Source organism: Zonotrichia albicollis, chromosome 5, assembly GCF_047830755.1.
Source record: "Zonotrichia albicollis isolate bZonAlb1 chromosome 5, bZonAlb1.hap1, whole genome shotgun sequence".
In the NCBI taxonomy this organism is placed as follows: Eukaryota; Metazoa; Chordata; class Aves; order Passeriformes; family Passerellidae; genus Zonotrichia; species Zonotrichia albicollis.
Genome location: NC_133823.1, coordinates 1,870,947 through 1,880,691, shown reverse-complemented (window position 1 = coordinate 1,880,691; position 9,745 = coordinate 1,870,947).

Genomic DNA, 9,745 nt, shown 5'->3' with positions numbered 1-9,745 from the left:
AGGGCAGTGGGCACAGCACCAGCCTGGCAGAGCTCAGGGCTGTTTGGACAATGCTCTGGGCACAGGGGTGACTCTGGGCATGGGGCTGTGCAGGGCCAGGGGCTGCACTGGATGGTCCTTGGGGGTTCCTTCCAACTCAGCTTGTTCTGTGATTCTATGAAATGTTTGTACATCCTGGTCAAAAGAGTTTTGAGCTTTTTGGCATCAGCATTGTCCCCCATCTCCTGAGGTGCTGGAAGATAACCAACCCACCCCAGAGTCCCTAAGGGGCTCATGCCCTTAAAACCTCAAGTCTCTAATTGTCCTTTTGAGCTACTCAAATGGTGCTTTTCTTGTCACAAACCTTTCTCTGCCTCTGACCATTGTATTCCTAAAACCCCTGTGAGCAGGGGCTGAAGCACCCACCCATGTCCCACAGGTGATGTGAATTACAAATGGGCATGGAGAGTTGCACCTCAGCGTGTCCCCAGCCAAAATGGGGGGATGCTGCAAAACTTCCTGCATTCTATAGATGTATAATCCTCCCCACCACTCCCTGGGAAGGAGCTGCAGTGGCTCAAAGCTCTGTGCTGCTGTTGGACGTGTACATTGCCATGAGGGAATCCTTCTGCTCCAGCCCTACCTGTATTCCTTGCTCCTGTCTCTACAGCTTATTCCACCTGCGTGCTCAAAGCAACAAAACCCTTGATTTAAAAGAGTACAATAAAGTGCCTGCCTCGAAGGATGACAAGGCATCTTCTGTGGGGGGTTCTAGTGTGTGTTCCTCACAAGCTGCATCTAAACTATCACATGGGATTGGCTTTCTCAAGGACATGGCAGCACCAGTGGCTGCTCTGATGGCCAAGGTGGGAGGCAGGAGTGAAATCAGCTTTGCAGTGACTGCTCCTGTGGTTCATGTGGATGTGAAAAGCCAGGAATTGCCAGCACTGGGTTTTCAAGTGGAGGATTGCTTGTTCCAGCAGATTTACCCTTTTCTCCTTCTCCGGGCACTTGTGCATCGCCTCTTTGTGGTTTAACAAAAAACCCAAACACACCTGTGACCGAATCTTGACTGAAATTCTCATGCCTGTCAACACTTGTGTTTTCTGTTCTGTGAACTGAATCTGAAGCTGCTCACTCTTGGGGAGTTGAGCAGGGCTGAACATCCGTACTTCACCTCCCTTTGGGGTCATCTGCCTGATCATTTGTTTTCACAGCCTCCCTCTCCTGTGCTTGGGCCAAAACCAACTTCTTCCCAAGTTCCTGCCTCTGCCATGGAGGAGAACAAAGGCTTCTTGTCCAGTGCAGCCACCCCTGCTCCCTCATGGGCAGCAAGGAGCCCTGGCTTTGCAAGGAGGCATTTCCACTTGCAGGGGATGGCTTGGCAGTGGTCAGGCACTGGGGCTGCCAAGCCTCAGGTAGAATGTGGTGGGCAAGTTGGAGAAAAAAAAACCAAACATTTTCCACAAGCTGCAGTAATCTCTCTGAAAAAGGAGAACTGGAAATCCAAGCAGTTGTGGCAGTGCTGAGCATCAGACACCTCCTTCCCTGTGATCTTTGTGTTCCTGCCATGTAGCTAAAATAATTATTCTGTAGCTCAGGGAAGTCTTGAGCCCTAGCTTGGGCCTTCAGCATATAAGCCAGTCTGGAGGGAAGCAGAAACACTGCTATTGCAAATTCCCCCTATTCCCCAGCCTTTTTCTACCTGATCTGAGCTTAGAAAACCCCAAACAAACCCATTTTGCAGAAGCTGGAATTGCTTTCCCACTGCTTTAGGCTGAGTTAAGGATGAGGAGATGTGAGGAGCTGGTGGAGCAGACAGAGAAGCTGCAAAGGAGTTTTGTGGTCAAGCGGTGTGAAGGCACTGGCTGCTGGGCTCAGTGGCTGCAGCACAGAAACCTGAGGGGTTTCTCAGGACTTGGGGGGACAAGGGATATGGTGGGGAGCAGGTTTGGGGTAAGCAGGTGTGGAGGGGCAGGAATATACACACACATCTCATTTGGCCTCCTGAGTGCAGCCCTGGGAATGTTTGCAGCATTTTGTAGCTGCCTGGATCACCCCTCTGTGTCACTGTGTGCTTGGGCCTCTCTTGCTGCTGTAACAGAAATGACCACAAAATAGCTCCACAATAATTCCTGACCAGCTTTTCCTTTCCACTGAGGAGAGCAGAAGCTCATTTAAAGCAGCTGGTGTGGCTTTTCAGGGCTTGGTGTTACTGTACCTGTAGGAAAAAATCAGGATATTTGTCCTGGGCAGATTTGCCCCACTGTACTGCTCTAAGAAAGAAGTGTACAGGTTGCCACAGTTGTTCATATTGTGCCTTTTTAATGGAAAATATTCACAAAGGAAGAAGGGCTGGTTTGTTCTATCATTGAGTAACAAGATTACCATGAGCATTTTCAGTTTTTATGGCTGGGTAGAGTGGTCTGGGGTGATTTTTAAGCAAGCCCTTCCCTATTTATAGAAGCAGATAATTGGGTCAGATCATGGCTTAGCTCAAAACCCCAAGGAATTTTCCTCTGCGTGGTCATGAGAGTCTGAACCCTGTCACCATTTCTGCTGCCTGGTTTTATCAGGCTCAGTTTCTGAGCCTATTCTGTGACTCATCTGGTACCTAAAATGTGCTTCACTCTTCTTGGAAACCTGATTTAGACTGATTTGTGCTAGGCAAGGGACACAGGTGCAGTTGGACACCCAGGTGAGTCCCTCAGCAGCTCTCAGGTACCTTGGTCCATCTCTCACACCATCAAGGGAGATTTTGGCTCAGAAGAAGGGGAATTTAGGACTATTATTATATACAGGTTTTGCTATGAAACCACTTTCATGGTTGGTTTTCCATGGTTTCCATCCCCATGGTTCATTCAGATGAAAGGAACTGAATGTGAGTTTGTAGCTCTGCAGCTGAAACGTCCTGCTGCAATGGAATGTCCCCAGCCACTGCTTCTAACAGCTCAGGCTGCATTAGAAATTCCAATTATTGCAAATACCTGGGTGTGGATATTCTCAGTGCAGTCAAAGAGAGAACAGAGACAATTTCTCCAGGCTGAGCCTAGGAATGTTAGATGAAAGAATTCAAGCAATTATTATCTCTCTTTCTGTAACCATTGTTTATAGTTATGGTTCTTCACAGCCTACTATTCATAGATACCAATAATGTGAGATTATATAGTTTTCTACTTTGAGACCGATCCTGTCCCACTTAGCAAGTGAGACCATAAAAGCTCAGTACTTTGTGCTAATAAAGATTCTTCTTGAGCCTTCTGACCCCCCTGAAGGCTGGGGTCTGTCTCTCCATCCCTGACTCAACAGCAGCCCCTGGGTACCAAAACTGCCCCCGTGCTGGGGGGATAAGAGGTGCTGGATTTAGGCGGTGCTGCAAAAGCAGCTGAGGGGAAATGCCCGTGGCAGCGGCCCAAGGAGGGCTCTCCCTGGTTTCCAAAGGCAGCCTGGCTCCGCTCCCAGCTGGAGCTCTGCGAGTTTCCCGTTGGCAGGACCGGGAGCGAGGAGCGGGCGCGCAGCCCCATCTAGCGCCGCTTCTGCGGCACCAAAACGGGGAAAATCCTCAAAAACAGCGCAGCGCACCTGGGCTGGGGATGGGTGTAATCCTGAAGGGAAGGGCACGGGAATGAGCCGCTGTCCTTGCTGAACACACGAGTGGGGCTCAATCGCAGACTCTCTGCTCTCACAGTGACTCTGACACACGCACAAGCTTCTTTTTCCCAGCCCGGCCGTCAAAGAAGGAGTCAGGATTTTTCTGTTCTCATTCTCAAGGTTGTTTATTATTTTATATCTATAACATCCTTTCTCTGACCTGCTGTAGGTCTGTCTGGCAGGTCGGGTTGAGGCACACTGGTGTAATCTTTTTATACTAAAAACTTCATGTACATTATTTACCATAACTTCCCAGCACTTATCACCTGTGTTAGACAGTGAGCTTCTACTCTAAACCAATCTAAAAGTGCCAACATCACCCAGATGTGCAGGAGTGGCAGTGGAACCAAGAAGAAGGAGAAAGGCTGGACACACCTGGATTCCTTATCTTAGCACTCTGAGCCCCCATTCTAAAACCTTTAAAAATCTATTTTTCACACTGCGACAAACTAACTATTATTCTGCTTAAACTCTTTTGACTTGTAATCCTTTATATAAAGGTTGGTAATTGTTTTTTCCAAGGGCTAAATCAAAGGCACAGGGGTCCTGGGCTCTGTGCCAAGGTCTCTGAGCCCTCTGGGCAGTGGCTCCAGCCCTCCAGTGCAGCCAGAGGAATTTCCTGGGTTCTGACAGCTCAAGATAAGGGATTTATCCCGTGCTTGTGCAGCTCCGTGGAAGGGAGCAGTTTTCAGCCCTAGAGGGAGCAATGCTACACGGATTGTTGGTCCTTCCATTCTCCAGGGAGCTGGGCTGATGCACGGAGGTCTGTCCAGCCTGACTCAATCCTCTGTGTCACCAGAGAAATTTGGAGGGCAAAAAAACCCCCGAGATCTCTGAATTCGTGGCTGGCAAAGACATTTGGACAAGCAGAGACCAGCTAGTCCAGAGAAGAGCATGCAAAGGGTCAATAGCAGAGACAGTGATTACCTTCTTCCCTCTGCATCATTCTGGGGAAAAGACAAAGAGTAACAGACAAAAAAGCATCCTGAGAGGTTTAGGCTCAATAAGGAGGTTTTTCTAACGTGAGATTAGAGAAGCATTAGTGTGAATTGTGCTGGGAGGCCTTCCAGCACTGGAAAGTTTGAAGGCTGCACTGGATAAGCTCCAGGCAGGACTTCTTCAGCTGCAGCTGATCCCACTGTGGGCAGGGGATGGATTTAGCTGCCCTGGGGGAGGAAGGGAGTGTTCTTTCCAGCCTCTCTTTTGCCCTTTCAATTTAGTTACTGCATGATATTAGACACCGATACTGGGGCAGTGGTTACTCACCCTTGCTCCTGAGGCATTTTTGGATCTCTCCTTGTAGGACATGCCTTGAAAAAGTCATAGAACTGGGGACAGACTCTTCCCTGTGGCTAAAGCTGATGTTGGGGCAGAGGGGAGGGAATGCAAGTCCTTGATCCAGAAGGAGCTGCAAGTGGAACCCCACCATGGCTGAAATTACAGCATCTTCTGGACTGATTTAAAATTATAAAAATATTTTTTTTTTTCCTTCTTGGAAAAAGCACCTTATCAGCTTGAAGAGGTTGTTATTTAGTTGGAGATGTGTCTTCAGGTATGTTTGAGCACTGGGGCTAGAACTTCCCTATCTTATTGAGTGGTGATTGGGAGTGTCAGCTTGGGAGAGGAGATCTGGGGACAAAAGAGACTCCCCATTGTGCAGAAATAAAGAGAAGGCTCAAAAATTGCAGGAAACCTGTTCTCTGCACTTCCATTTAATTTCTCTTTCCCCCTGTGAAAATAATGTGTGAAATGTGGAGAAGCCAGTTGGAGCCAAAGGATGTAATCGACCCTGACACTGTAAAACACTTCCCTGTGAAATCCTGTCTGCAGCCTGGCCAGGGAGGATTTGCTCCGTGGCTCATTGCACTCTCAGCTGGCATTTTGCTGCAGCTGCTCCTTGCACCTGCAGCAGGGCTGGCAGAGGGAGAGCTGCCAGTGAAACCTGCAGCACGGTGGGCTGGGTGGCACAGGGGATTTGTGTGTCAGTCTGGTACAACATACTGTCTTGGTTTGGAAAGACAGGAGGCTGCTAAGGAAGGCAGGAGCCTCCCCTGAAATTGAGAATGTAAACCCTCCCCACCCCTCTGAATTGTTATAAATTTTAAATTAAGGGGCTCTCAGGCAAAAATATGGGAGCAGGAAATAACGGTTCTTTAATAGGGAAAAGAAAAAAAAAAGGATAAAATAAACAATGCAGTGCACTAGAACAACACTGACAGAGTCAGAACCCAACCTGACACCCTGTGGGTCAGGCTGTTGGCGGCAGTCCCATTGGAATTGTGGCTCAGCCCTCCTGCAGTGTCAGGGGTGGTTCTGCTGGAGCAGGGATCCTGTAGAGAAGGATGTGTTCTTCCTCTGAAGATCCAGGGGAAGGAGAGGCAGCTGCTGTTCCTCTGGGAATCCAGTGGAGAAGCCGTGCTGGTGTCTCAAAACCTCTGGATTATATCCAGGTAGGAATGCTTGGCTCCTCCCTCTGGGCTCACATCTCCCAATGGGATGCTGTAGTTCTTATCAGCCATGCAGGGACATTCAATAGCTGTTATCAGCAGATGTCTCCTCCCGTGGGAGGTGTGATTGTGGTCACTCAAAGAGAGAGATAAGGCAAACTGCCCACTTGACAAAGGTAATCTGCCATGCAGATGGCAATTGAAAACATCCTGCATTGCAATTTTCAACACATAGACCTGGGGAAGCCCCCCAGGTGAGGGCAGGGGTGGGTTCTTTGCAGGCACAGACCTGCACAGCTGGGAGCTGCACTGATGGATGCCCCAGCAGGGTGGGAGCTCATCCACCACCATCCACTGCAGCTGCTTCTGCCATGGCCGATGTCCCTGGGCAATCTCTTCCCTGTGTTTGAGGAGCCTCTGCTTTGTCTCTCTGAGTTTTCTGATCACTGTATCAGTGAAAAGAGAAAGAGAAGTAGAACACAGCTGGTTAGGACGCTGGCCTGGAAATCCCAAGCATTTTCCCAAGCTCTGCTTATCTCTGGCCTCCAGCCCAATCCTTGACTCTGAATGGATTGCACGCATACCACTCCTGCTCTTGTTTTGGGATATATTTGCAAGCATGACTTGTTCTTAGCCCCTTAGCTTGTCTTGTGAGCCTGTTCTGACTCTTCTTAGGGGATGTAGCCTGACCCTGATCCAGCCCATGTGACAGTGAAGCCTCCTGCCCCATTCTGGGCTGCTTTGCTGGCTGCAGGGTTAAGGCTGTGCAATGACATCTTTTGGGCCCCCACTCCAGCTGACATTGCTTGGAGGTCTCATCCTTTTAAATCCCAAACACATGTGGGCCAGACAGGGAGAACACCACTCTCTCTGTCCAAACAGCATTTCCAGATCAGAGCTTTGCTGTCAATTCCCTCTGCAGTCCAAAAAAAGACAGAGTTGCCATAAAATGATCACACCTGGTAGTACAACTTCCTGATGGATCTGTGAGGAGATCCTGATGCTGGGCCCAGCAACTGGCAACCATCAACCTGCAGAGCTCCAAAGGAAACACATTCCTGTGCAGCTCTCAGTCCTCTGACAGAGATATTTCCCAGTGTAAAGCTGCCATGAAAATGTGAGCCAAAAACATATCATTTCTCAACCAATGGTGCTAGGAACATGGCTGCAACATCCAGGGATGAAGCAAATGCACCTGGAGTGGTTTGATTCTGGTTCTGTTTCTCCCCATCTGTACCAGCTGTTAGGCAAGAACTGAATGGTGCTCAATCCATCATCTCAAAAAAGGGCAGTGTGGAAGAAAGGAATGCGAACATCACAGGGAGATGTAAAATGCACGTTACCCCAGGAGGTGAAACTGCAAGCCTGCAGTCCCCCCTGTGCCCCCAGCTCCCTGGAAAGAGGGAAGCTCACAAGAAAATGTGATCTTTTACAGAAACAAGGAGGCAACTGGGTGGTGAGGCCCTTTATCCATCTGGTGTGTACAGACATTGCTCCAGGAGCAGCTGCAGGTCCTGCACTGCATTCCTGTTGGAGAACCATGCTGGAATACCTCCAACCTTTGGAGAACATGGAGAACACTAGGGGAAATTTTAAACTGATGGATCTTTTAGCAGGTCGAATTTTGCTTGTTTCTGGTTTTGGTGGGTTTTTTTTAATTTTTTTTTTTTTATTTTTGGGGTTATTTGTTGTTGGTTTGTTTGTTTGTTTGTTTAGTTTTTGACATCTGTGAGCTCAGGCTGAGTTGGGACTCTTGGGCTGGGTTCCAGTTCTAATACGAGAGCAGTTTTGTGCTCCTGCAGGCAGGGATGCCCGCAGCAGGCAGGGCAGGGCAGAGGGGATGTGGCTGCCCCTCAGAATTCTGCTTTTGCTGTAACCTGCACCTGGCTTTCACTTTGTCCTTGAACAAGTCATTACTAAGTTGGATGACAAGTATTTATTTCTTTTTTTTTTTTTTTCATTAGGTTTACTGTATTTATTTCCTTTTTTTTTTTTTTTTTTTCATTAGGTTTACTGAAGAAACAAAGATTATATACTGTGACCTCTGCCTGCTGGTCCCCCAACTAGCTCATGGCCATTTTTAAATAAACTTTACATGTGGGGAGAGTTGTAGAAGGTATTACAAGTTCATAAACAATGTAAAAATCTCTATCTGGGCAGGGAACAAATAAAGGTAAATAATTTCCCCCCCAGTTTCAGCCAGCCAGCTCTAGCTGTGCTACTTGGTGGGAATCCAGTCTTGTTTAATCCTGCTGTTCACAGACCTTCTAACTTTGGCTTTTGCAGTTTTAGGAGTGAATTTAGGTTTACAGAAGCATGATCCGTGGGGTTTTTCAATTTGCCAGAAAAGAGGATGCTTGAAATTTCCACAGGGAGTCTTTGCAGGCAAGAGTTCCATCCTCACCAGGCAGAAAAGATGGATTTTAAGGATTCTTTGGTACCAATGAGCAAGGAATCACGTTGGGGTTAGAAAACACAGCCCAGCCCCATCCCTGGGCTGAGCTGGCAGGAATGGAAGGATCAGCAGGAGTGGGTGTGTGCTCACTGATGCTCTCACTGCTGGGTTATCCAGCTTGTGCTGCTTCTGCTCCAAAGCTCTTCCTGCAGGGAAATCCTGTGGACAGTCCCACTCTCCTTGGAGAGCCTCGCTTGTCACTGGCTCTGTTTTCCTTCCAACAGAGAGAGCTTGGTGGATATAAATCAAAAGGAACAAGTGTGAAACAGGCTACTTCACTGTGTGTGTTGGGGGGATGTCAGAAAGTCCTTTGCAGCAGCCAGGAGATCCCAGGTTTGGCTACAGCACTATGGTCCATAAAAGTTGCTGGGATAACTCTGGTTCATTTTCCCCCAAGAGAGAGGAAATCTTTTTCTCTGTCTCACTTTCTGCCTCTACTGATGCCAGATTTCCCTGTGTGAATGCATTTCTTTTCCTTCACACCCTCAGATAGACTTTCCATTAATCGCTGCCCAAGTTTGTGGCCTTTAGATCCTGGAGCTCAGCTCTGAAATAGCCTCTTTCCACATGAAAAGGAGGGTGAGGAGCTAAAACACAGTGGTTTTCACTTTTTTATCAATTACAGTGCTTCCCAGGCTATGTGGTTAGAGAAGTGCAGAGCTTAGGAAAAATCCAGGCTGAGGACCTGGCCCCAGCATCAAGGATTTCCTTTCTGAGATGAGCTGTTGCCCTGCTCTCCAAAGTGAGGATCTCCCACTGTTTTATGTGATTGTATTGGGTTTTCTTTTAATGTCACACACCTCATTCAAGGGGCATCTGCACAGAATTTTCTCATGGAAAGTGCAGTCATTTTCTGGAACGTGTTGCTGAGGGGTATTGCTGAATCCAGGCACTTAGCAAAATTCAGAGGGAGGTTGGATATTTGTATGGATCACAACACTAGTCTGGACCCACAAGGGATTATGCTAACAGGTTTTGGAGCAGATCTGAGCAGTGCTTTCAGCCCTTAGCTGCTCTCTTGCGCTTAGAGTTTAGGAGGAGGCCCTCACGTGCAGGAGGTTGTAGTCCTTCCTCAGCAGAGCTTTGTGTTGCATATGAACCAGTCCATCCATCCATCATCCATCCATCATCCATCATCCATCCATTATCCATCCATCCATCCATCCATCCATCCATCCATCCATCCATCCATCCATCATCCATCCATCATCCA